The sequence below is a fragment of the Hyla sarda genome, chromosome 1, assembly GCF_029499605.1.
Source record: "Hyla sarda isolate aHylSar1 chromosome 1, aHylSar1.hap1, whole genome shotgun sequence".
Taxonomy (NCBI): domain Eukaryota; kingdom Metazoa; phylum Chordata; class Amphibia; order Anura; family Hylidae; genus Hyla; species Hyla sarda.
The window spans coordinates 283,216,952-283,244,051 of NC_079189.1; the positions used below are offsets into that span (position 1 = coordinate 283,216,952).

Genomic DNA, 27,100 nt, shown 5'->3' on the forward strand with positions numbered 1-27,100 from the left:
GTGGCACCAAATTGTTCATTTTAAAATCCAATAGGACTCTCTGTGTTTCAGTTTTTCAAATCAGTCTCCATCCTCACTGGGAATTTGTTCAATACCTGTAACCTGAAAATCCGCAAATTGGTTATTATGATAGATCCAGGCATGTCTGGACCCGCTATGTTTCTCAAAGTTGTGCTTGACATTATATCTGTGTCCATTCATTTCGTTTTGCAGGGATTGTGTCATTCGCCAGACATATTGCAATTTGCAATCAATGTGGTCTCTTATCTTAAAAATCGGTGTTTGATTGCTTTGGAAAGTTATGTTGCCATTTTTTATGTTTCTGCATAGTTTACACATCTTCAAATTACATCTATAACAACTTGGTGCAGTTTTCTGGGATTTCTTCTGGCTTCCCGGGTTTGATTAAATTTTCTTGAGACTGGGGCTATAAAGTTCTTGAGGGTTCTGGCTCTCCTGTTGGTGAAGCCTGGATTGATTGGTAAGATCTTCTTGAGTACTGGATCCTGTAATAAAATATACCAATGTTTTCTAAAAATCTGTTGGATCTTGTTCTGACCAGTAGTATAATTGGTGATAAAATTACATTTGTGATCCTCTGATGGTTCCTTCTGCTTTCGTAGTGAATTATGATCTTGTCTTGATTGGTGATTTGATAATTCTCTCCTGTATACGGCCTGCACCATTTGCCTGGGGTACCCTTTTTCTTTGACTAGTTTTTTAATAATCTTGCTTTGGTTGATAAAATCTATAGTTTTGGAACAGTTTCTACCTATCCTATGGACCATATGGAATGTTCTCTTTCCATTTTCAGAGATGGCAACTTATAAATTTAACCGACTATTACAGTCTACTGGTTTAAAATAAGTCTTAGTTATAATAGCAGCTCTTTCGGATGTCAATTCAGGTTCCAAGTATTCTATGCTCTCCTTATTGCACTTTACAGATAGGGTCATATTCCAAGAGTTGTTGTTAAGATAATGTGGTTTATTTACTAACGTGATCGTGACTCTTTTTTTCTCGGGTTTTGCGCCCAAATTGTGTTGCACGTTCCATGCGACACAATTTGCAACCAAAAAACGAAAATCCCTCCATTTTACAAGAAAAACCTGAAAGGGGCGTGGTCACAGGATAAAGTGGGCATGGTCCCGACAAAAAGGGCGTGTCCCTGACAGTTTTGAAAAATCCCAACATATTTAACATAAGGTTTCCACATAAAATGTGGTGGATTTTAGCTGGGAAAAACCCGACAGACCAGAAGTGTTCCGACAGATCAGAACAGTTCAAGATGTAGGGAAACCTTAGTAAATACCTTGGGAAAATACCTGTTGGAAATCAAAAGCCAGAAAGAAAACTACACTCCACTCTTAATAAATAAACCCCAATCAGTAAATTCAGCAAAAGACTCCTCCGGTCCATCCCATATGAAGAACAGATTGTCTATGTATCTTCTATACATGTGGATCTGTTCCTTCCACGGGTAATTATTATATATGAGTTCCTCCTCATATGCGCCAATATATAGCTAAGTGAATGATGGGGCAATGATGGGGTTTTCAGGTACATCTGGTCCTCAAAAATAAAATAATTATGACTTAAAATAAAGGAAATTCCATTAGTGACAAATGTTTTCTGTTCCTCCGGTAAACTGTCATCTGTACTGAGAACCTTTTTCCTGATGATGAGCTGACACGGCCAATTGCCGAAGGATCGGACCTTCAGGTTGCAGGCACCTTTCAACAATTCCCCTCAGGTTTCCCAAGGTTGGGTGTCGGAGCATCAACGAAGAATAGAGGAGGCCAAAAACATTGTTGAGAAGAAAATGGGTGAAGTTCATGAGCGCCAGCAGAAAGATTATAATCGACATGGTACGGCTCAGCCCTTACAGCTTGGAGATAAGGTGTGGCTCCGAAAGTTCCATAGAACCCATAAATTGGACTCATTGTGGGAAACGGAACCATATGCCATTACTGCAGTCCCTTACCCTGAAACGGATGTATATGAGATACAGAAAGAAGGGTTCGAGCCGCAGGTGGTCCACAGAAACAGAATCAAAGTGTGCCTGAAAGAAGACATGCTTGGCCCACCTCCTTCTACTCCACCTCCAGCAAGGCCAGTGAGAGAATACGTACCGGGAGAAGTAAATCATCCCACAATGGACGTTCCTTAGTTCCCATCTCAGCAGCCTACCATGTATTGGGGTATACCATTTCCAGCTCCATCCAGCCAGCCGCCATTGGTTGCTCCGCCCAGTCAGGTGCCAGTAGCCGTTCCACCCAACCAGTTACCAATAGCTGTTGCTCCCTGTCAACCACCATTGGTTGTTACACCCAACATCAGTCCTGCTCCTGTGACTGCTCCAAGTCTTGATGCACCTTCTCCGCCTGACTTCAGAGAATCTCCCAGTCCAACCGAAGATGTTGCTTCTGTTTTCAGCCCTCCAGCTGGTCCCTCGGGGACTGAAGCTCCTGCAGAATCGTCAAGTGAAGAGACTCCTGATGACTCGGAGGTGGTGTTGCAGCAGTCTCAAAGGACTACACAGGGCAAACTACCCTTAAGGTACCAAGATTTGCATTCTGTACCTGCACACATAGTACCTTTGATAACCCACTTCAATGCTCTACCTATAACTTTTCAGTACTCTAGACTACTCACTTAAATGAACTACTTCAATCTACTTCAGTACATACACAAAAACAAAATGTATCTCAAATTCAAGAAACACTTAGGAATTGTAACCTATTGATACGCAATTCCTGCCACTGTTAGATGCACTCATATTTCTCTTCTCTGTATTACATGTGTGAGATGCTCTACCTGGCAAGTAGGTGCTCTTGCGAGTATAGAAGTAAACACGTAGTTCTAAAGGTAACCTAGGTAGGTTATTTTGAAGTGCTCTAGGGGTAAGTAGCGTGTAGTCGACAGACCCTAGCAGCCAATCTTACTGTGACCTAGCTTCCGGCTAGCCAGTTTACCTTTCGTGTACTTACAGGTAACTCATTGTTGGCAAAAAGAAAAAATGTGTGAGATAATAAAAATGTGTTTAGTCAACTTGAAGCTAAATGTATAGAGAGCTGTACTAATGTCTAGTTGGCCTCATAAAATGTGTAGATAGCTAAAACAAATTGTTTTAGGAGCTAGAAACTAGATGTCAGATAGCTGCCTAATTGTCTAGTAAGCTTAGAATGTATAGTAAGCTTAATTAAAATGTTTTAGGAGCTAGAAACTAAAGGGCTAGATAGCTTCATAATTGTCCAGATAGCTTCATAAATGTCCAGGAAGCCTTTATAATTGTCTAGTAGGATTACTAGTCTACAAATGTTTCAAATGCCTAGAAAAATATCTAGTAGGTTTAAAAGTACCTAATGTGTATAAAAGTTTTGTCAGGATATAGATTCTGTCTAGTTAGCAATCCTGTTCTGCCTGCCCTAGTTCCTCTGCCTTAGGGGACAGGTATCGGGGTCGACTTGTTTTAAGTGAGGGGGTTTGTGGTGTCCCGGTACCGGATTGCATCTGTTACCTTGTGGTGAGGTCCCCAAAGTCAGAGTCCCTAGGTACCAGTGGGGTCCTCATCTATAGTTAGCCCCTTGTCACCCCTGTAATAGTTAAAATTATTGAAATCCAATGTGTAAATATGTAAATAAAGTGTACTTACCTTGTTGTAGTGTCGCGGAACCTGCGGGTCACGTGATGCGTTCCAAAACTCTATGGTTTATGCTTCAAGGACCTTTGGAGGAAGTCAGGTGATCGCCCACCATGCATTGTAACGGTGAGTGACAGCTGACTCAGACCAATCCAAAACGGCCCTGCCCATATAAGGGAGCGGCGGCCATTAATCGCTCTCTTGTTCCTGTGCTGTCAAGCAAGCAGCATCTCTTTCCTCGTGGGCTGCTGATAGAGGAGGATCTGCGCAGCTGTCGTCAGCAGTTACTAGGCCCAAGCCTTGCGGCAACGGCCATCTTGCAAAACTGTGAGTTATCTCAATCCCTCTTAAGTCTGCAAGATCACCGGACCTAAACAGACCCCTAAATCCGGATGGATCTCTGCATCACTCCTAATTCTAATAACCTTTTGGATAAGCTAATGGTCCGCAGCATCTGTCAATCACTGCCGTACTACATAGAGACTGTATTGCTAAGACTGTCGCTGTTAATTGGATGTACCGCAAGTACCTCAGTAAAGTTTATACAAGCTCAAGTTCACCTCTATTGTGGACCTTCATTCATTTAAGCACGCACCTATTGTTTCTGGGAAGGGTGGCGATAGGCTGAAGATTTACCTCAGCGTATTAACCCTCACCCTGTCATCACGAGTGACAGGGGTTAAATTAACCAATAATATACCAAAGCAACACCCCAACTACACTACACCCCCAAGGCCCTACCACAGTAGGAGCTGTTCCAAAACTATAGATTTTATCAACCAAAACAAGATTATTAAAAAACGACTCAAAGAAAAAGGGTACCCCAGACAAATGGTACAAGCAGCCTACAGGAGAGAATTATCAAATCACCAATCAAGACAAGATCATAATTCACTACGAAAGCAGAAGGAACCATCAGAGGATCACAAATTTAATTTACCGGTCACTACAAGATCCAACTGATTTTTAGAAAACATTGGTATATTTTATTACAGTACTCAAGAAGATCCTACCAATCAATCCAGGCTGCACCTACAGGAGAGCAAGAACCCTCAAGAACATTGTAGCCCCCACCAGTCCCAAGAAAATTGAATTAATCCCGGGAAGCCAGAAGAAACGGAATGAATGGACACAGATATAATGTCACGCACAACTTTGAGAAACATAGCGTGTCCAGACATGCCGGGATATATCATAACAACCAATTAGCAAATTTTCAGGTTACAAGTATTGGATTTTTAAAATGAACAGTTTAGTGCCGCATGGCCTCAATGAAGGACTCAAGAATATTTACTAAACCTTTAACAAAAATAGGCCACACATTCCCACTACCAATCCATTTCCACCCAACTCCCCCCCCCCCCTCCGCAAGTACCTTCCTTATTTTTGTTCCCCCCCCCCATTTCCTTTTTTCTCCTCCCACAATCTGCCCCTTTACCCTCAGATCTACACTCTAGAGATTTCAGGCACTTAATCCACTGACATGGCCAATTCATTCTGGTCCATTTTTAAAACGTTTTGTAGATAATATTCTTATATGTATTTTAAGAACCCAATATATAATCCTTATTTATTCAATTTGATCCCATTAATTTTATAGTATACTAGCTGAGTACCCGGCTTTTCCTTCCTAATCCTTGTTGGGGAGGAAAATCAACAAAGGAGGAAGCTTTTTACTTCATATCCGCTCCTCTTATATTGTGGTCATACCCCAACCCCATATCCCGTCCTCGTATCCCGTGCTCATATCCCGCCATCATATCTCAACCTCATATCCTGACCTCATATCCCGACCTCCTTCTGCACCTCCTATCCCATCCTCATATCCAGACCTCATATCCCATTCTCATATCTCGACCTCCTATCCCAACCTCCTATCCCGACCTCCTATCCCGACCTACCATCCCGACCTCCTATCCTGACCTCCTATCCCGACCTCCTATCCCATCCTCATATTCCTTCCTCATATTCTGTCCTCATATTCCGTCCTCATATCTCAACTTCATATCCAATCCTCATATCCCGTCCTCATATCCCGACCTCCTATCTCGACCTCATTTCCCGTCCTCCTATCTCAACCTCATATCCCGACCTCATATCCCGTCCTCATATGCCATCCTCATATCCCGTCCTCACATCACGTCCTCATATCCGTCCTCATATCTCGACCTCATATCCCGTCCTTACGTCCCATCCTCATATCCTGTCCTCAGGTGGGACTGATTTTTTATGAAGATATTGTAAGCTGAAAATAGAAGGGGATGTGGCTTTGTGGGACTGTGCGTAATTTGCAAGCCAGACTGTTGCACAAAAAAGGGTAGATAATAAAATGGGTGTGGCTTAAAATGTAGGTGTGTCTTTGTGAGATGGGGTGTGGCTTGCAAGCCGGATTGGCACATTCACCAGGAGATGCAGAGCTGAGTTTGTGGTGTAAGGTACTGGAAGACCCATATACTTGCATGGGACTTGAAACAAAAACCCATCTTTCATAGAAGAGTGTAGGTAAGGGTTAATATAACTATCATATGTTTTTATTTGACATATAAGTAATATGTGTACCAGGTATTATTGAAATATCTCCAGCCGTACGGAAGTTATGTGGGAACATACATTTCCCATTGATTTTCATGGGACTTTAAAAAAAAAAAAACAACCTTCACAAATGGGGGTAGTTAAGGGTTAAATTAATTATCCTCTATTTTAAGTGGACATATAAGTAACATGTGACCAAGAATTATCGAAATATCTTCAACCGTTTGGAAGTTATGCAGTAACATATATTTCCCATAGACTTTTATGGGACTTTAAACAAAAACCCCCACCCTAGCAAATGGGGGTGGGTAAGGGTTACATTACCTATCCTATGTTTGTTGTTGACATATAAGTAACATGTGTGCCAAGTTTCATGTTAATATCTTTAGCCGTTTGGACGTGATGCTGGAACTTAGACACATACACACACACACATTGGGGGACATTTACTAATCTAGTCTATTCTGGGTTTGCTTATAGACCAGCGTATGTGGTAGTCTCCTGTCTATTGTGCTCCTAATTTATCAAAGGTCTCACAGCCCTTGATAAATTCTGTGCTCAGACTTCAGGGTCTACAGCTTTAACTGCACTTAGACCTGCTCCAACATGGTCTGACATTTCAGCGTATTTTGGGCAGATGCGACTTGTCGCACAAAAGTCGCACTTGATAAATTCAGCACCAATGCATTTTCCAATGCATTTCCGTCTAAAATAGACTTGCATGCATCATGTTCTAAAAATCCTCCACAGGAAAAGTCGCACATATTTAGACTGCGACTTTCTGTGCGACAAATTTAGACAGGAAAAACCAGTCTAAATCCTTTGATAAATCTCCCCCATTGAGTTTTATATATATATATATATATATATATATATATATATATATATATTAGCTGAGTACCCGGCATTGCCCGCTTTTTCCTTCCTAATCCTTGTTTTGGAGGAAAATCAACAGAGGAAGCTTTTGACTTCATATCCTGTACTTATATATTGTTGTCATATCCCGACCTCCTATCCCGACCTCCTATTCCATCCTCCTATCCCATCCTCTTATCCCGACCTCCTATCCTGTCCTCCTATCCTGTCCTCCTATCTCGACCTCCTATCCCGACCTCCTATCCCATCCTCCTATGCCGTCCTCCTATCTTGACCTCCTATCTTGACCTCCTATCCTGTCCTCCTTTCCCGTCCTCATATTTATGTCCATATACACAACTACAAAAGGGGAGCACTATTCCACTCACCGTTTTTACATGCATGTTATTCAATCTTGCTAAAACATACTGCCCCCTGAGAAGCTCTGCTGTTTTGTTTTTATCTATAGTACTCCATATTTAAAAGAAAAGAGCGAGAGAAAAAATGTTGGTCATATTTCATTGTATACTCTAATGCTGTACAGTCACTGTATAGAAGTAAAGGTAATACTTTCAGGTAAAATACTGAAGCATAGGGACTCCATGAGCTGACACAGAGAATTGATCCACAAGGCTTTGTTATATATAAAAAAAATTTAACAAAAGTATTTAGATTACATTTGTAATTATAATTTAAATCTCATCATTTTCTTGAAACATTAGAAACTTAAAAAAAAAATAGTCTTATTCTCTCCTTTAGAATATTGCTTACATACTTTATCTTATATATCGCAGAACACACATAAAATAACTCTAAAAAATGTAATAGTTCTCCATAACCACATTTTCTAATAGGTTTAATATTTATAGCACATTTATTAAATATCTGTAATATACATTCGCTGTTCCACTGGGGAAAACCAAACTTTATTAATGACATTATTGCAATCCCAGAGTTATATAAATAACTGAATCTGAGACAGTGTATATCCTTGTTCACCCAGAGATCGTTATTTATATCACCATGTAAATGCAATTACACCAGTTCTCAGTACAAACCCTATATCTGTGAAAACTCCCCTAACCTTTTTATTCAATGCAAACAACATTAGATTTCTGTATCAGAAAAAAGAAGTATGTTGAAATATGTTGCAATAGGTTTTAGGGATTGACCGATTATCGGATTGGCCGATATTATGGGCCGATATTCACGATTTTGTAAGTTATTGGTATCGGCATCTAACCTGCCGATAATGCCGATAATGCTGACGCTTTAAATCAATGAACTGCATCGGCTTTTGCAGGGACAGAGACCGCCGCCACCCGCTTCTCTTCCTCTGCCTGTCCTGGGGTCCTGAGTCCAACCACCGACGCTGCCCGATTGCCTCCCCCTGCCTATCCTCTGGCCAGAGACCGCCGCTGCCCCATTGCCTCCCCCATCCCCGGTTTTATAATTACCTGTTCCCGGGGTCCGTGCTACTTCTGGCTCCTGCGGCGTCCTGCGCTGTTGCTGTGCGCTGCGCAATGAGGAGTGACGTCCTCAACGCGACGTCACCGTCAGTGACCCAGCGCACAGTGACAGCTCAGGATGCCGCAGGAGCCAGAAGTAGCGCGGACCCCGGGAACAGGTAATTGTAAAACCGGGGATGGTGGAGGCAATCTATAAAACCCGGGATGGGGGAGGCAATCGGGCAGCGACGGTGGTTGGATTCAGGACCCCAGGACAGGCAGGGGGAGAAAAGCGGGTGGCGGCGGCGGTCTCTGGCTCTGCAAAATCCGCTGCAGTTCATTGATTTAAAGTGCCTGCATTAAATCATTGATCTGCAGCGGCTTCTGCGGGGCCAGAAACAGTTTATCAGGATATACCCGCACACACACACACACGCACCCTCATTTTACCAAGGATATTTGTGGGGGGGGGGGGGGGGGGGATCGGTATCGGCTCTAAAAAATCAATATCGGTCAATCCCTAATAGGTTTGCCTTACACAGAGATAACACGCTACAGCACTGTCATGAGCCACACAGCAGTTTGTATAGGAAATACCACAACTCTCACTTTTGGTGACCACAAATAGCAAACCTTTTACTGAAGTGTGGTTACCAATACAGGAAGTATTAAACAGCTGGGAAAAGGAGGCATTAGAACACATGAAGGGGGATTTGAAAGGTAAAAGCACACTTGCACAGTGCAAAGTTTTTTTTATTGTTGAAATTACACAAAAATTCTTATGTAAGGTGAATAGACAAAAAACAACTTTTCACATGTCGATCAGACCAAAAAGCATTGATCGCACTGGGTCTCACTCTTGAGCTCCACTGTGATCGTAAGTTACAAGCCGGGGAATTGGGCAGTATTGTGCTCCACTCCCCGGCAAGCTAAGAGATCTGTACATTTCTCTACATAGACTTCAATTTAGAGAAATGATAGATTTCTCACCAACTGTACCACCCAGCAGGACCTGCATTTGCAGAATGGGAAAATTTGTTTATGAAGAACCTTTGTTTCCTTTATATATAATATAATTTTATTTTCTTTATGTGCAATGTTAAAGGGGTGCTCCACTGCCAGCGTTCGGAAGTAAATGTTCCGCACGTGGTTTTCACACTGCGCCCCCCTCAATGCAAGTCTATGGGAGGGGGCGTGACGTCCGTCACGCCCCCTCCCATAGACATGCATTGAGGGTGTGTGGCCGTGATGTCACAAGGGGCGTGACCGGACACAAGGGGGTGTGGCCTAACATTTACTTCCGAACGTTGGCCAGTGGAGTACCCCTTTAACCAACATAAAAGTAAAAAATGTGCATTTCAAAAAGTTTAAGGTGTATGATGGAATAAAGGCAAAATGGTATTTCGATGTATATCACAGCATACCCGCAGCATGACCATTCCCTTATAGACTTATCATTGTCTACTAGTTACTTCCCTTTATATCCAAAATGTTTTTTTGTTGTTTTTTTTTTTTTTTTGGCGGAACACAAAATCACAGTAGACTATGCAAATCAGTCTTGCAAAAGAAAAGTATAGATTAAGAAAACAGACCTAACATAGTTGTTTGGTCTATTGAAGGAAATAAAACATTATGGGAACAAATGAATGAGACCTAAGAGGAAGTGAATGGTTTTCCTTTTGAACCTCCAGATTTCAGATTTGCCAAAAGAACTATAAAATTTATAGACATGTATGGCTGTCAAGCAAAACTAGCACATTTGCCAGAAGCAGCATTTCTTTTCTGTTCCTTGCATCCCATTTTATAGGGAATGTCCTGAGGCGCTTCTGCCACATGTATTAGTAGACATTATTGAGCGGAAACTGCAGACATTGCGTCACCAGCAGGAGCACACTAACCAATGGTCACTTTCCCCAAAATTAGTTGTTTCACCAATGACAGAAGAGCTTCTTAAAGGGGTACACCAGTGATCAACGTTTGGAACATTTGGGGTCGGGGCATGACATCACGAGGGGGCGTGACTATGACATCACGAGCTCCCGGTACCGGCTCCAGCGTTCTGAACAGTTTATTTCAAACGCTGAGCAGCGGTGTACCCCTTTAACGAGTTTCACAGTAGAGAGAAGAGATTGCTGCCTTGCACAAAACAAGGAAAAGGATACAACAAGATAGAAAAAGGCCCTGAATGTTCCTAGAGAAACTGTATAGTCTGAAGCATAGTTTGCATGTTCATAGTTAAAGGAACACTGGCTACACTTTACTCAGTCCATTGTCTAGTAAGTCTTGTCATTAGAAATATTGGGGGACATTTATCAAAGTTAGTGTAGGTATACTGATGTTATACACGGGTTTGATGGTGTCATTGAAGTGTAGAAGCACCAATCGTTTAAAATGGTAAAGGGCCTGTGATAAATATGGGGCTAGTACACATTTTTGTGAAATTTTACTTCAGAACACCACTTTGTATGACCCCCTCCTCTGCGACTTTTTGGAACTACTGTCTACAGCCAGTTTTGTAAGCCAGGTCTGGGCTAGTGTAGGTTTGTGGTGTAATTGAGGGCTATGACACAAGGTAATTCTGTACCTTTTCCACAAAAGTCACACATCATAAACCTGATCACTGCAAAGTGAAAAGGCAAAGTCAAAAGCACACAAAGAGCAAAAAGTCTCAGTTTTTGCACAAGTGCAACATTTGAGCGACAAATGTGCACAAAAAAGCTATGTACAAGCCTTGATAAATGTCCCCCATTACTTCTATATTGAATCCAAGCAAAAAGTATCCACAAGAACTTTTCAGCAGAATAGCAGCCTTTCAATATATTTGCCTTACAGATTGGCATTGTTAGTTATGGAAGTAAGGGTCCTGCAGAGAAAGTGGGGGACCTGGATTGTGATTACCGTATTTATACTATTACACTACATGGATGTGGCAAAAAGAGGAAAGTATCATCAGCTGAAAATGTATATATATACACACACACACACTGCTGAAAAAAATAAAGGGAAGACTTAAACAATACAATGTAACTCCAAGTCAATCACACTTCTGTGAAATCCCACTGTCCACTCAGGGAGCAACACTGATTGACAATCAATTTCACATGCTGTTGTGCAAATAGAACAGACAACAGGTGGAAATTATAGGCAATTAGCGAGACACCCCCAAAAAAGGAGTGGTTCTGCAGGTGGTGACCACAAACCACTTCTCAATTCCTATGCTTCCTGGCTGATGTTTTGGTCACTTTTGAATGCCGGCAGTGCTTTCACTCTAGTGGTAGCATGAGATGGATTCTACAACCCACACAAGTGGCTCAGGTAGTGCAGCTCATCCAGGATCCAGCTTTGGCAAGAAGGTTTGCTGTTTGCTGTCAGTGTATTGTCCAGAGCAAGGAGGCACTACCAGGAGACAGGAGACGTGAAGGAGGCTGTAGAAGGGCAACAACCAAGCAGCAGGACCGCTACCTCTGCCTTTGTGCAAGGAGGAGCACTGCCAGAGCCCTGCAAAATGACCTCCAGCAGGCCACAAATGTGCATGTGTCCACTCAAACGGTCCATGAGGGTGGTATGAGGGCCCGACGTCCACAGGTGGGGGTTGTGCAGGAAGTGCAGGAAGTTTGGCATTTGCCATAGAACACCAAGATTGGCAAATTCGCAACTGGCGCCTTGTGCTCTTCACAGATGAAAGCAGGTTCACACTGAGCACATGTGACAGACGTGACAGTCTGGAGATGCCGTGGAGAACGTTCTGCTGCCTGCAACATCCTCCAGCATGACTGGTTTGGCGGTGGGTAAGTAATGGTGTGGAGTGGCATTTCTTTGGGGGCCGAACAGCCCTCCATGTGTTTGCCAGAGGTAGCATGGCTGCCATTAGGTACCAAGATGAGATCCTCAGACCCCTTGTGAGACCATATGCTGGTGCTCTTCCTAATGCAAGACAATGCTAGACCTCCCATTTTGCTCTATATTTATTGGTAGATGAGAAGCTATCACCATTATAAAACTCATATAGACTTTTAGTTTTTACTTTAGAGATGGAAGCTGATGATAGGTTGATAAGATCTAAAATAAAATGAGGTATTTTTGTACTGGTTGACGGGAATGCAGTCATGTGGTTTTTTATTAGTGCATAGTTTTTTTTTTCACTAATAGGGATATCATGGGATAGCCTTAGTTCATCGAAAGGAATCACTTGATCATTCCTCATTAAATTGGACACATGGGTAATTCCTTTTTCTTTCCAAACTGTTATGTCAGAGATGTTCGTGAATAAACACAAGGATTCAATATTGAGGTTTATGCATGAGGAAATATCGTCTAGGTTATCAATTTTGGGACGTACATTCCACAACCTAATAGTGTCCTTAAGGATTTTATTAGTCTTAAATGTTGCTTTGTGTATTTTATGGGAGAAGGAATTGAAATTAGTTATTTCACTGTCTGAATGGAGCCAAGCTTATAATACTCTTAAAAAAGCTACTTCATGTATAAGCCATAGGGAACAATATTTTAAAATGGTTACTAGATGGTACTATTCTCCCACTAGATTACATACTATGATCCCTTCTCATTCACCCTTATGCTGGAGAGGATGCGGAATATACGGATCTATTGGTCATATTTTCTGGTATTGTCCTAAACTACAAAAATTTTAAAAAGATGTAGACGCATTGATAAGACTAATATCTGATAATAAAACTTTTCTCAGAAAAGAATTAGCTTTATTAAACATTGGTTTACAAAAAGTACACATGGCATATAGGACACCAATATGTCACATCACTACAACCTATAGAATGAAGATTGCCTCCAAATGGAAGTCAGCTGAAATTCCCTCTTTATCAGAAATTATAGAGGCAGTTTCAATAAATTGCACACATGAGAGGACTTATGCGTGGAAAGAACAAAGAACAAGAACACATCATGCTATCCACCAATGCCACATTGCACCACAGACTGTCCAGGAGTTGGCAGATGCTTTAGTCCAGGTCTGGGAGGACATCCCTCAGGAGACCATCCGCCACCTCCTCAGGAGCATGCCCAGGCCTTGTAGGGAGGTCATTCGGGCACGTTGAGGCCACACAGACTACACTGATCCTCATTTTGACTTGTTTTAAGGACATTACATTAAAGTTGGATCAGCCTGTAATGTGGTTTTCGACTTTGATTTTGAGTGTGACTCCATATCCAGACCTCCAGGGGTTGATAAATTAGATTTTCATTGAAAATGTTTGTGTGATTTTGTTCTCAGCACATTCAACTATGTAAAGACGAAAGTATTTCATACGATTAGTTCATTCAGATCTAGCATATGTTATCTTAGTGTTCCCTTTATTTTTTTTTTGAGTAGTGTGTATATATATATATATGTATATATATATATATATATATATATATATATATATTCATATAAATACAGTGGGGATCAAAAGTTTGGGCACCCCAGGTAAAAATTTGTATTAATGTGCATAAAGAAGCCAAGGAAAGATGAAAAAATCTCCAAAAGGCATCAAATTACAGATTAGACATTCTTATATCAACAAAAGTTAGATTTTATTTCCATCATTTACACTTTCAAAATAACAGAAAACAAAAAAATGGCAACTGCAAAAGTTTGGGCACCCTGCAGAGTTAATATCTTGTACTGCCCCCTTTGGCATGTATCACAGCTTGTAAACGCATTTTGTAGCCAGCCAAGAGTCTTTCAGTTCTTGTTTGAGGTATCTTTGCCCATTCTTCCTTACAAAAGTCTTCCAGTTCTTTGCGATTTCTGGGCTGTCGGTCACGCACTGCTCTTTTAAGGTCTATCCATAGATTTTCAATTATGTTGAGGTCAGGAGATTGTGGATGCCATGGCAAAACCTTCAGTTTACGCCTCTTGATGTAATCCCCCGTGGATTTTGAGGTGTGTTTAGGATCATTATCCATTTGTAGAAGCCATCCTCTCTTTAACTTCAGCTTTTTCACAGATGGCATCAAGATAGCATCCAAAATTTGCTGAAATTTTATTGAATCCATTTTTTCCTTCTACTTGTGAGATGTTCCAATACAACCCCAAAGCATGATTGATCCACCTCAATGCTTAACAGTTGGATAGAGGTTATTTTCATGAAATTCTGTTCCCCTTCTTCTACAAACGTACCTTTGCTCATTTCATCCAAAAAGTTCAATTTTAAACTCATTGGTCCACAGAACTTGTTTCCAAATTGCTTCAGGCTTGTAGATATGTTCATTTGCAAAGTTCAAACGGTGATTTTTGTGGTGAGGATGTAGAAGAGATTTTCTTCTGATGACTCTTCCATGAAGACCATATTTGTACAAGTATCTCTTTATAGTGGAATAGTGTTCCACAACTCCAGTGTCTGCCAGATCTTTTTGGAGGGATTGTGCAGTCAAAAGTGGGTTTTGAATAGTTTTTCTCACAATCCTGCGAGCAGTTCTGTATGATATTTTTCTTGGTCTTCCAGATCTTGCTTTAACTTCCACTGTTCCTGATGACTGCCATTTCTTAATTACATTCTGAACAGAGGATATTGACATCTGAAAACGTTTTGCTATCTTCTTATAGCCTTCTCCAGCTTTGTGAGCGTCAACTATTTTCAGTTTCAGATTTCTAGACAACTGCTTAGAAGAACCCATGGTGCTGTTTATTGGGGCAAGGTCAGATGAGTCTGGGCATTTAAAACCTTTGAGATTGACATCACCTGGTCTTCGCAGATGATGATTGAGAACAATCCATGACACTGGCAGGTCTCAGGTTTGCAAAGGGGGCAGTGCATGCTATAAATTCTACAGGGTGCCCAAACTTTTGCAGACGCCATTTTTTTGTTTTCTGTTATTTTGAAAGTGTAAATTATGGAAATAAAATCTAACTTTTGTTAACATATTATAAGAATGTCTAATCTGTAATTTGATGCCTTTTGGAGATTTTTCCATCTTTCCTTGGCTTCTTTATGCACATTAATACAAATTTTTACCTGGGGTGCCCAAAATTTTGATCCCCACTGTATTACAAATTCTAGGAGAAAATGTTATGCCTTCTCTGAGAAGGTGGAACTAAGGCGATATTGGAGCTTTAAACAAAACAGTGATCCCAAGTAGATGCCTGCATTGGGATCGGGATCCCGTGGGACCCAACCCAAAACATGTGGGCACGGGTGGTCATGAAGCTGCTGTGGGTGCGGACGGTCAGGTGCTATGCCTGTGGGTCCAGCAAATCCTACAAAATCCTGCACCACCGCTGCAGCTTCAATATATTAATTCTGACTCAGTGAGTCCCAGTTAGCCCCACCCTCAGCTGACAGAGCTTAGTCACCAGCAGCGCAGCAGGGTGGGACTGCTGCTCCTCCCAGTCATGACTCCTTCCCCCGCCACTGCCGCACCGCCATTTTGTGGAGCCCGCGCTCAGTCTGCCCTGGAGGATCATCTGTACTCCATCTTAGATGATCCTGAAGACGATCCATCATCTTCTGCCACCCAGCCCGGTAGGTCAGAGCGGGCTTGTGCGACGGGCACGCACACACACTGCCACCAATGTTACTCACAATTCACACACACAGTGCGTTGTGCTACGGCCCCGGCCAGGTATGTAAGTGCATTGACTGCATCCATCGGTGATCCTCTCAGCCAGGACCTCTGCACTGCTAAACACATTGCACCCAAGTGTCTTCTACAGACTAGGGTGCAGTGCTCTGCACATACCCTCACCTGTATAGGAATGTACACACATACTTCTATACACATGAGGGGTATGTGCAGACTGCAGAGCATTGCACCCTAGGGTCTGTATATTCCTATGTTAGCGGGAGCGGGCGGATTGGAAAAACATTTTAGCCAGTGGGATTGGACACAAATCTTGCGGGAGTATGTGGGGAGCAAACACCCTGCGGGAGCAGGCAGAATTGGTCAAAAAATCATCAGGAGCGGGCTGGAGCATGATTGAAAAAACAGTTCTATGCAGGGCTCTAATTCCAAGCATACCTCAAAGATCACCAAGTCTTGGTTTTAGAGAGTCCTGGAAAAATATGGAGTGGCCATTACAGTTAAAATCTTTGTTGGAATTTTAAAATTTTAAGTAGGAAGTTGCAGGACACAAACCCACAAATAATAGTGAACTAGAGGCTATTATCCATGAGAAATGGGCTAAGATTTTTCAGGAATGCTGCCAGAAGATGTTTCCGGCTATGCATCATGTAGATGTTGCCATTAAAAAGTACAGATTGTCTTGCAAAAGTAATCCCCATATGGCTCTATGAACAGAAAAATAAAGGAGTTATTGATTTTAGAAGAAAGAGATGTAAAATAAAAAACTGGTTGGGTGTTTAAGGGGTTAAATAACGTATAAGGCAGAGAGCAGTCATTTGAACATAAAATAGTGGGGCTTGCGTTGAACTAATGACAAGTTGTGTATGAAGGTGGAATGGCCCGATTTAGAGCTATGGGATAAAAAATTTAATAAAAAACAATGTACCCAACTGCTGCCATTTACCCACTGTTTAGCACTTCCTGCTCTTCTCAAAACACATAGCAAACACCCTCATAGTAGTACATTTTTTTAATTTTCTTATCCCAACCTGAACACTGAAGATAAAAATAACACCCTGGACAAGTTAGCTGCAAGCTAGCTGCATTTTAGAACTATCACATATTACTACACTTAGCCATAGACCCTTTTTTAGACACTGTCTAATGAGCCATTTGCTACTGAGAGTTCGTGGGACCATTTACACTACTTGTTTTCCAAGCAAGAAAAAAGCATTGAAAAAAATCCAGTGCTGTAGCCTCCGGCACCATTCACATAAATTTCCATGGCAGATGTTCCGCTGTGGAAATTCCAGATCCTAGGCTCCGTCGAAAGAATGAACATGTCTATTCTTTCAGCAGAATCTGCTTCAAAATGCATTGCTGTCTATGGAATATTGAATCGGTAGGTATCTTACTCCTCCATTGATCAGCTCTTCGAAGTGACAACGGAAGCTGTTTTATATCAACATTGTATTTGCATACACTATAATTTTTAAAGCAGCGTTACATGATATTGTAAAGTTTTTCTTTGAGCTCCTGCTGCTTTCAGTTGTACATCGCTGTGCAGTGAGACAAGCCTCCCGCTTCATCTCCATAGGACTCCATCTGAAGTGATGAGACCCAGTGTAATGTAATTCTATAGCTCTGGGTCTTGTCGCTGGAGACAGGTCCTATGGAGATGCAACAGGAAGATGGTGTTGTACTGCACAGCGATATCTAGTCAAAAGAAGGAAAAACTCCCCGTTCGGCCAATTAGGCCCCGATTTTTAAATGGATCATATTGGGGCAAAAGAATAAATGCTTTGTGGAAAAAAAAAACCTAAAGGTATGCTTAAAAGGAAAACTGTCAGCCTGTTCACCCCCATTAAACACAATACAGTTGATTATAGTGTGGGTGGACAGGAGTCCAACAAGGGGACACTTACTAAAATACATCCTGTAGGTCCAGAGATATGTTCCCCAGAAGATTCTTTGCTATATTCTGTAAAGTGCGCTGGACTCTGCCAGCTTAATTTCCATATTCATGTTCTGTGACTCCATGTCCCAGTGACATACAGTCGTTGGTTACTTGAGCACATGCACTCTATGCAAAGAGCAGAGTGCTCACATGACCAGCTACTCCACGTCACTGGAGTCAAAGAACATGAAAATGTAAATTGAGCCTGTGGGCCCCGCCTCCAGCGATCAATTCACAAAATATAGCAGAGGATCTTTAGGAGGACATGTCTACAGACCTAGGAACGTATTTTAGTAAGTGACCTCTCATCGGACTCCTGTTCACCCACACTATAACCCAGTGTATTGGGTTTAGTGTGGGTGGACAGGCTGATAGTTTTTCTTAAGGGTCCATTCACACGTACAGTATTCTGCGCAGATTTGATGCGCAGGATTTCAAGCTGTGGTCAGTCAGTCAGTTTACATTGAAATCTGCTGCAGAAAATCCTGCGCATCAAATCTGCACAGAATACGGTAACTGTGAATAGACCAATAAAATTGTACACTGCTGTAATACTAGCATATACAGTTTCAAAAAGTACAGGTAAATTGAGGTAAAATTGAGGTAAACTTTAAAAATGCAGTAGCATAAGCACTCTGGCACTTTCAAACAGCTGGCGCAGGTGCCAGGAGTGAGACTCCCATTATTCTAATATTGATGGCGTATCCTGAGGATAAGCTATGAGTTTTATAAGGCTGGATAACCATTTCACATCTCTGTAGCAAATCAGTCCATGAGCCAGAAGCAAACTAACAATGTAACAAATAATTACAGGCCTCTTTGTGCCGTCTGCAGCTGTTACCGTCAGTCAAGTATAAAGGGGCATGCTCTGATTAAAGTCATGATAAAGCTATGCTGTACTGAAATAGTAGTTTGGGGTCTACACCGCCTGTCCCATTCATTGCTGTAGTGTGTGTTGGCTAAGTGACCCATTATCTGTGTATTTGAACAGTTTACACAGCAGGGGCAGGTATAAGGTTTCTGTTCTTTTCATGTATTACAAGTTCTCTAGTTTCTCTTTGGCTGCTTGCACAATACAGGAAAAGAACCAGAGTGACCTGTCTGTCTGACATGAATAATTTCATTCACGCTTCCCTCACCATACCCATTGTGAGGTAAGCAGGAGTAAGGTTACCAGCTGGTGTACACCAATGCCTGTCACATGGCTTACACAACCCAAGACACAACCCCTGCAGTGTTTTCTAAAGCTGCGTCCCAGCTCTTTATTCTTTACTTATTGTGTTCATATTTCTGGAACTGAACTTATGTACCTTGTAGTCTCCCTTTTGTCATCATGAGATATTACAGCTAGCATGAAAGACCTTTTATGTACTTTTGACTGTTAACAACTGATATCTGAACAATAGAATTGTGTTTCTGTATACAATTATAAAACATATGCATAAAGATATAGTAAACATTTCGGGCAGTGACATACTTAATGAGGGTTTACGGGTAACCATCACATACATTTTTTGGGCCCAAAACCCCTTATCCATATGTAACAGTAGAATTATAAATTCTGATATAATAGACAAATTCTATACAATGGTCAACTCACACAATGTTTTTGTAAAGTGTTGGTGCCTTTTCATGACACGAACAAGCATAACAATGTCAACCTATACCTGATACCTGAGGAAAAGTCAGTCTGCTGTGTAGGATGTTTTCATTAATTGTCAGTTATGTATCATTTTAATATAAGGCATTTCCATCCAGAAAAACATCCACAGACTAACCATGAATGGCAATTTGGCCAGGGAGAACAATCTCATCTTGTTATTCTCTAGCGGTATTCCAACCTCATCTTGTTATTCCCCAGCGGTATTCCAACCTCAGTGTGTTATTCTCTAGCGGTATTCCAACCTCAGTGTGTTATTCTCTAGCGGTATTCCAACCTCATCTTGTTATTCTCTAGCGGTATTCCAACCTCATCTTGTTATTCCCCAGCGGTATTCCAACCTCAGTGTGTTATTCTCTAGCGGTATTCCAACCTCAGTGTGTTATTCTCTAGCGGTATTCCAACCTCAGCTTGTTATTCTCTAGCAGTATTCCAACCTCATCTTGTTTTTCTCTAGCGGTATTCCAACCTCATCTTGTTATTCTCTAGCGGTATTCCACCTAAGTTTGTTATTCTTTAGCGGTATTCCAACCTCAGTTTGTTATTCTTTAGCGGTATTCCAACCTCAGTTTGTTATTCTCTAGCGGTATTCCAACCTCAGTGTGTTATTCTCTAGCGGTATTCCAACCTCAGCTAGTTATTCTCTAGCAGTATTCCAACCTCAGCTTGTTATTCTCTAGCGGTATTCCAACCTCAGTTTGTTATTCTCTAGCGGTATTCCAACCTCAATGTGTTATTCTCTAGCGGTATTCCAACCTCAGTTTGTTATTCTCTAGCGGTATTCCAACCTCAATGTGTTATTCTCTAGCGGTATTCCAACCTCAGTTTGTTATTCTCTAGTGGAAATCCAACCTCATCTTGTTATTCTCTAGCGGTATTCCAGCCTCAGTTTGTTATTCTCTAGTGGAAATCCAACCTCATCTTGTTATTCTCTAGCGGTATTCCAACCTCAGTTTGTTATTCTCTAGCGGTATTCCAACCTCATCTTGTTATTCTCTAGCGGTATTCCAACCTCAGTTTGTTATTCTCTAGCGGTATTCCAACCTCATCTTGTTATTCTCTAGCGGTATTCCAACCTCAGTTTGTTATTCTCTAGCGGTATTCCAACCTCATCTTGTTATTCTCTAGCGGTATTCCAACCTCAGTTTGTTATTCTCTAGCGGTATTCCAACCTCAGTGTGTTATTCTCTAGCGGTATTCCAACCTCATCTTGTTATTCTCTAGTGGTATTCCAACCTCAGCTTGTTATCTACTATCCATAGGATAGGGAAGTTCAACAGCTGGGACCTCCACCAATAAACTTGTTATCCGCTATCCTATGGATAGGAGATAACAAGCTGAGGTTAGAATACCATTTAAAACTGGAGGAAATCACACAAGCAGTTTTTGGTGCAGTTCATTAGCCAAGCACAAGCATTGATCCAAACAAAAAGAAAAGTATAAAGGCAAGTAGAACCATTCCCTCTCAAGAAAGCTCAAGCTCAAAAAAGGCATAAAAAATGGTACTACATACAAGACTGTACATAGATTGCGGCAAGCAAAGATTTGGAGTTCTGCCAAGACTGCGTTTGTGAAGTAAAAAAAAAAAAAAAAAGAATACATTTACAAAACCAGTATTGATTTTTTTTTTTTTTTTTTAATACATTTCTTAACTGGACCATAATCCTTGAGGCAATTTGAAGGTTAAATGGAAACGCATTTTTATTTTTTAAGATATTCAAACAATTTAGACTAGAAGGTGCTTTGTTTCTAGGTTGCTTAAAGGAGTACTCCGGTGAAAGTTAAACAGATTTGTAAATTACTTCTATTTAAAAATCTTAATCCTTCCAGTACTTATCAGCTGCTATATAATACAGAGGAAGTTCTTTTCTATTTGAATTTACTTTCTGTCTGACCACAGTGCTCTCTGCTGACACCTCTGTTCTTGTCAGGATAGGTCTGCTATGGGTAATTGTTCCTGCTGTGGACAGTTCATGATATTGACAGAGATGTCAGTAGAGAGCCCTGTGAACAGACAGAAAAGAAGTTCAAAAAGAAAATAACTTCCTGTGGAGCATACAGCAGCTGATAAGTACTGGAAGGATTAGGATTTTTAAATAGAAGTAATTTACAAATCTGTTTAACTTTCTGGCACAAGTTGATTTAAAAAAAAAATGTTTTCCACCGGAGTACCTCTTTAATCTCATGATTAAAAACATGTCACTAAAAATGCAATAGTGAAACGATGATGCATTTCAAGCCAGTGCAGCGCTCTTAATCATGGCATTGTCATGAATGTGAAAATGCTTGTGTATGGTATGCTCTTATGTAAAAGAGGGGCCTTTGTGAAATCACATTGTACAGTTGAAAAAGACATATATATCATCTATCAGGTTTAACCAAGGGGAGAAAGTGGATGTGGATATAGGGGGAAAAAAGGGATGATTCTTAGAACTTAAACCCTCATATGGGACAAGCCAGTCTGTCCTTAAAGAAAGTATTGATCCTGTTACTACAAATGTATAATATCTATCATGACACCTTATTTTCAACCTGTTCTATCTACACAACTGGAATTTGGTAAATGATCTGACTTTACCCCACCTATCATTACAAATGATTGCCACTTAGGCCATGTTGCATATGGTAGAAACTTGGATTTCTGGGGTGGATTGACCAGTAGATCTGTACCTGGAATAGTTCCACTGAAATTTAGTGGAGCTATTGCACAGCTGTTCAATGTGTAATCATTGGTAATAATAAACATAATTTATACCACACAGAATGACAAATATATATATATATATATATATATATATATATATATATATTTCATATTCGATAAATTGCTTAAAATTTTTAGCTACTAATAGGCTGTTGCCAGCAAAAAGCTACTCTAGATTTTAAAACCTGTGTATCTGACCAGAAAGGTTTATGACTTACAACTGATGTAAAATAGGCATAAAGAACATGAGTTACTTCAGATTGTGCTCATTGGTTTAATCAACTCTGGTTCATTACATCCTATGTATCTGTTTCAAACATTGATCCGACTTTTTGAATCTCATTGTAGTATTTTTTTCATTTTGTGAGTGAACTATTCCCATTTACATAGCCTCCTCTTTCTGTTACTAACCTGATAGGTCCATGTCACTAAAACCCTTGTCCGTGTCTTGATTACATCTGGATATCTCAGGGTCACACGTGTATCAGGGAAAGAGAAAGATAACTCCTTCTTGTGACTGTGTACTTATTTTTGGAAATAATGAAAATATGCAAACATTACTGAAAAAATTGCTTATTTATTAATCATTGGACAATCTAAATTATTTTAAGTTTGTATGATTTTCCTTTTAAAACTGGCACCATTCTAAGATGCAGCAAGATAGTCAGATGTGTCAAGGTACAACAGACTAATTATAGTCCATTATAAGATATGCCAATGCATTTTTTTTCCTCTTTACTTACTTCAGGGAACTAAACCCATAGCCCATCCTTTCTTTCTCACCAACCTATTTAATTGTCTAAATATCATTCATTAGCTATATAGAGCAGTTTTCCCCCTTTTAGTTGTCACTTAGATGCAGGGAGTGAGAAAAAGATCAAGCAGCCATCCTCTGTGTCGATGTTCAAGACTCTCTTAAAGAAGCCCCCATCCTCCTGAAAGACACAGGCCATGTGGTTTCTTTCCTGCACTGACGAGTCATGCTCCCTTTACATGGGAGGTGTGTTCAATCTCAGCCAATCAGACATACTGTATGTCTCTGCTTACAAAGCACAAGGATGGGGGCTGCTCTTAGAAAGGGAGCAGTATAGAGCTGGACAACAGGGAGAACAGAGCTGCAATGGCTGCCTGGAAATGTAATATTCTTACTGAAGAGGAGAAAAAGAACGCAAAGAATATCAAGCAGCCAAAGAAAACAGACGCACAGTAGCCGTGCATATAAGGTAGGGCCATTTACAGGGAACATATACAGGTAGTGTGGTGGCTTGAGAACTTTTTTTTTTATATGTACTTCCCTGGAGTACCCCTTTAATGGGAGCTGAGCTGCAGTAACCCAGCACAGCCACTACACAATGAATGGAGCTGTCTGCTTCTAGTTCCATTGACTGTGTATTTAGGTGCCATGGCTCTGGCAAAGAGCTGTCCAACACAGTGCTGAGTGTCAGCTCCCATCTATCAGATATTAATGATTCTATTATGAACATAAACTATTAATGTAAAAAAAATCCCTTTAACCCCTTAATGACGAAGCCCATTTTCACCTTAAGGACCAGGCCAATTTTATTTTTGCGTTCTTGTTTTTTCCTCCTCGCCTTCACCTTAAGGACCATCTACAGACCCATATAAGGGCTTGTTTTTTGCGTGACTAATTGTACTTTGTAATGAAACCTCTAATTTTACCATAAAATGTACGGCAAACCCCCCCTAAAAAAAATTTTTAGGGAGGAAATTTAAATGAGAACCAAAATTTTGCAAATTTTGGAGGGTTTTGTTTTCACACTATACACTTTACGGTAAAAATGACATGTGTTCTTTATTCTGTGGGTCAATACGATTAAAATGATACCCATGGCTAGATACTTTTATATTTTTGTACCACTTAAAAAAAATCTAAAACTTTTTGTACAAAATCAGTAATCTAAAATCGCCCTATTTTGACCACCTATAACTTTTTCATTTTTCCGTATATAGAGCGGTATGGGGCTCATTTTTTGTGCTGTCATCTGTACTTTTTTTTAGATACCACATTTGCATATATAAAACTTATAGATAATTTTTTATCAATTTTTTTTAAAATAAAATGTGACAAAAAAGCTGGCATTTTTGGACTTTTTTTATTTTTTACATTTATGCCATTCACGGTACGGGATCATTAACATTATATTTTGATAGTTTGGACATTTACGCATGCGGCGATACCAAATATGTTTATAAAAAAAAAACGCTTTTTGGGGGTAAAATGGGAAAAAAGGACAATTTTCATTTTTATTGGGGAAGGGGATTTTACAATTTTTTTTTAACTTTTCATTTTTACATTTTTCAACTTTTTTTTTTACACTTTTTATGTCCCCATAGGGGACTATCTATAGCAATCCTTTGATTGCTAATACTGTGCAGTGCTATGCATAGGACACAGCACTGCACAGTATTATCGGTGATCTTCTGCTCTGGTCTGCTCGATCTCAGACCAGAGCAGAAGACCCCGGGAGATGGCCGGAGCCATGTGAGGGGACCTACGGCCACCATGCTGGATGATCGTATCGCCGCGGCAGCCCTGCTGGCGATCCGATCATCCAATCAAAGTACCGCAATGCCGCAGATGCCATGATCTGTATTGATCACGGCATCTGAGGGGTTAATGGTGGACATCCGCGTGATCGCGGATGTCGGCCATTACGGGCAGGTCCCCGGCTGCTGCTAGCAGCCGGAACCTGCCGTGTATGACGCTAGCACCCTTCCGATGCTCGCGGTCATACTCAGGACGTAAATGTACGTCCTGGTGAGGGAAGTGGCCTCTCTAGACCTGTTTGTTTTAGTATATTAGTATATCTGCCATTAAATAACAATCTGGAATGTCTTTTCTCTTGGGCTGGGTTTACACCTGCATTGTATCTTCTGTTGGGTGCCTCCAACATCTGTCACAAATGTGAATATTCGCATATTCCTTCTTTGTGGGCCAATTAGAATGATGCAAATTCACTTGTCAGAGGTTATCAACAACATCTCTAGCAACCAATAGTATAGTTGCCCACCCCCTCACTGTTTCCTTCCTCGAATACGCGAATTTGCGACGAATATTCGTCTATATATTCGCGAAATATCGCAAATTTGAATATGGGCAACGCTGCTCATTACTATTGGTTAAAGCCAGTTGGCTATTTAGTCCTACATATCTTGTAAGACTAGCAGATGAAGATGTGGCAAAATTGTTATTTTATGGAAAATACATCTATTAATTAACAGACATGTCAGGATTAGCGACTGGTCCCCTTAAGGCATGCGTCAATTTATTTTAATTTTTTTTATTCATGGAACTGTAGTTTTTGAGTCAAAGCCAAAAGTGGATCCAGCTGGAAGGGGATATATAAGTCCTTCCTTCATTATTATTTCCTATTCCTTTTAAATCAACTTATGGCTTTGGCTAAAAAACTGCAATAGCAATTGAAAAAAAAAAATAAACAACTTTAACATTCTTCTAGCAGATAGATTCACAATGGTGTTTTCTTACTGATGTTCTTTTTTTCCTCATAGTATTCATTTAAATCAATAAGAAGTAAAGGACAGCATTAGCAGTGGCACTTTTTAACAGCAGGAGAAGTGTCTCCAGAAGTCCTTGTGGATTCATAATGGTAAGTGTTTTTATTTTAATACATTTTTTCCTTCATTAACTTCAACGCTTAGTTTTCCTGTAAATAGTTGGCGCTCACTGATAATGATGGTGGGGTGGCTGTATAAAGGGTGTAAGGTGCAATTCATGAAGCCAGGACAAAGTTAATCTCCATATTCCGAGGATGAGATAGCTTCTCCTGCGCCACGTGCAGGGTAATGAATACACCGATGCTAAGTTACGGATAACTATCTTTACTGAGGCAGAAGCTGTTAAATCTGTCACAGTACAGACTTTAGTGCAGAGAGAAGTGCAGAGTGTTTTAGGATAGCCTGTACCCATGGTGGGAATTGTAGTTGCTGTTGCTGCAGACTTGAGCTTAAATAGCAGCCCATGCTTACTTGGAGATTTTAGACTGACTGAAGAGAATGTTTTCCCCCAGAATTTTATGCTCACAGCTAGGCTTTGACTTTCACCTGAGCGAGGGGGTGTCCTGAGAGTGGCGTGGATGCAGATTTTGGATTTGTTCTCCTTAGGCCTCCTCCGACTTCTCCACACACTAGACCGACTCCTCCAGACTCTCCACACACTCCTAGAACTCCTCCCTCTACACTATTTAGGGCTAGGTTTAGGGGCATCAGGGTTACCTGTTTCACTCTGCCACAATCCTTTAAAGTAATAGTACATTATTTAATGATAACACAACAAAGGAATACAACACAGTATAATAAATAACACTATGGAGCAGTGGGCCCAACACAGAGACAGCAGAAATGCCCAAGGCAATCTTTAGCCCTCAGGACGACATCCTGTGCTGGGACAAAACAAATAGATGGAAAGTAAGGAATAGATGGTTCTGTGGAACTTTTTTACAAACAGAAAAAGTGCAAACAACATTTCCACGTCTCTTTGACATGCATAATTCATTCAAGCAGGTGCAAAGATAGACAGCAGAGGCCCCGTGGATGAGAGTAATAGGACCCCGGCTCTTAAAACACTCAGAAAAGAGCACCAACTGTATGTATATTGTTTTATCTCTCTAACAGTCCACAGTAATGATGAGATATAAGGTTCCTCAGTTTAACCCCTACCTGTAATCTAATAGATATAGGAAGCTCATTTTAAATGTGATTGTGGGTACCCTCGATCATTGCCTGATCGCTTAGTTTTGAC

The 27,100-nt window shown here is 40.8% G+C and overlaps 1 protein-coding gene across 10 annotated transcripts in view; it reads left to right on the top strand.

The window, feature by feature from the left end:
- The window catches only part of LINGO3 (leucine rich repeat and Ig domain containing 3), a 105,929-nt gene that overhangs the window by 32,418 nt on the left and 46,411 nt on the right, over positions 1–27,100 (top strand). For 4 of the 10 annotated variants that reach the window (XR_008892695.1, XM_056574001.1, XM_056573977.1 and 1 more), the window contains exon 2: positions 25,852–25,949. The exons of 1 other annotated variant lie outside the window; for it this stretch is intronic. The gene's annotated coding sequence lies outside the window, so the exon portion shown is untranslated. Of the gene's footprint in view, positions 1–9,067; positions 9,199–25,851; positions 25,950–26,859; positions 26,945–27,100 lie in introns of those variants that run through there. 5 more of the 10 variants (XM_056574037.1, XM_056574028.1, XM_056574019.1 and 2 more) reach the window with 3 other exon arrangements.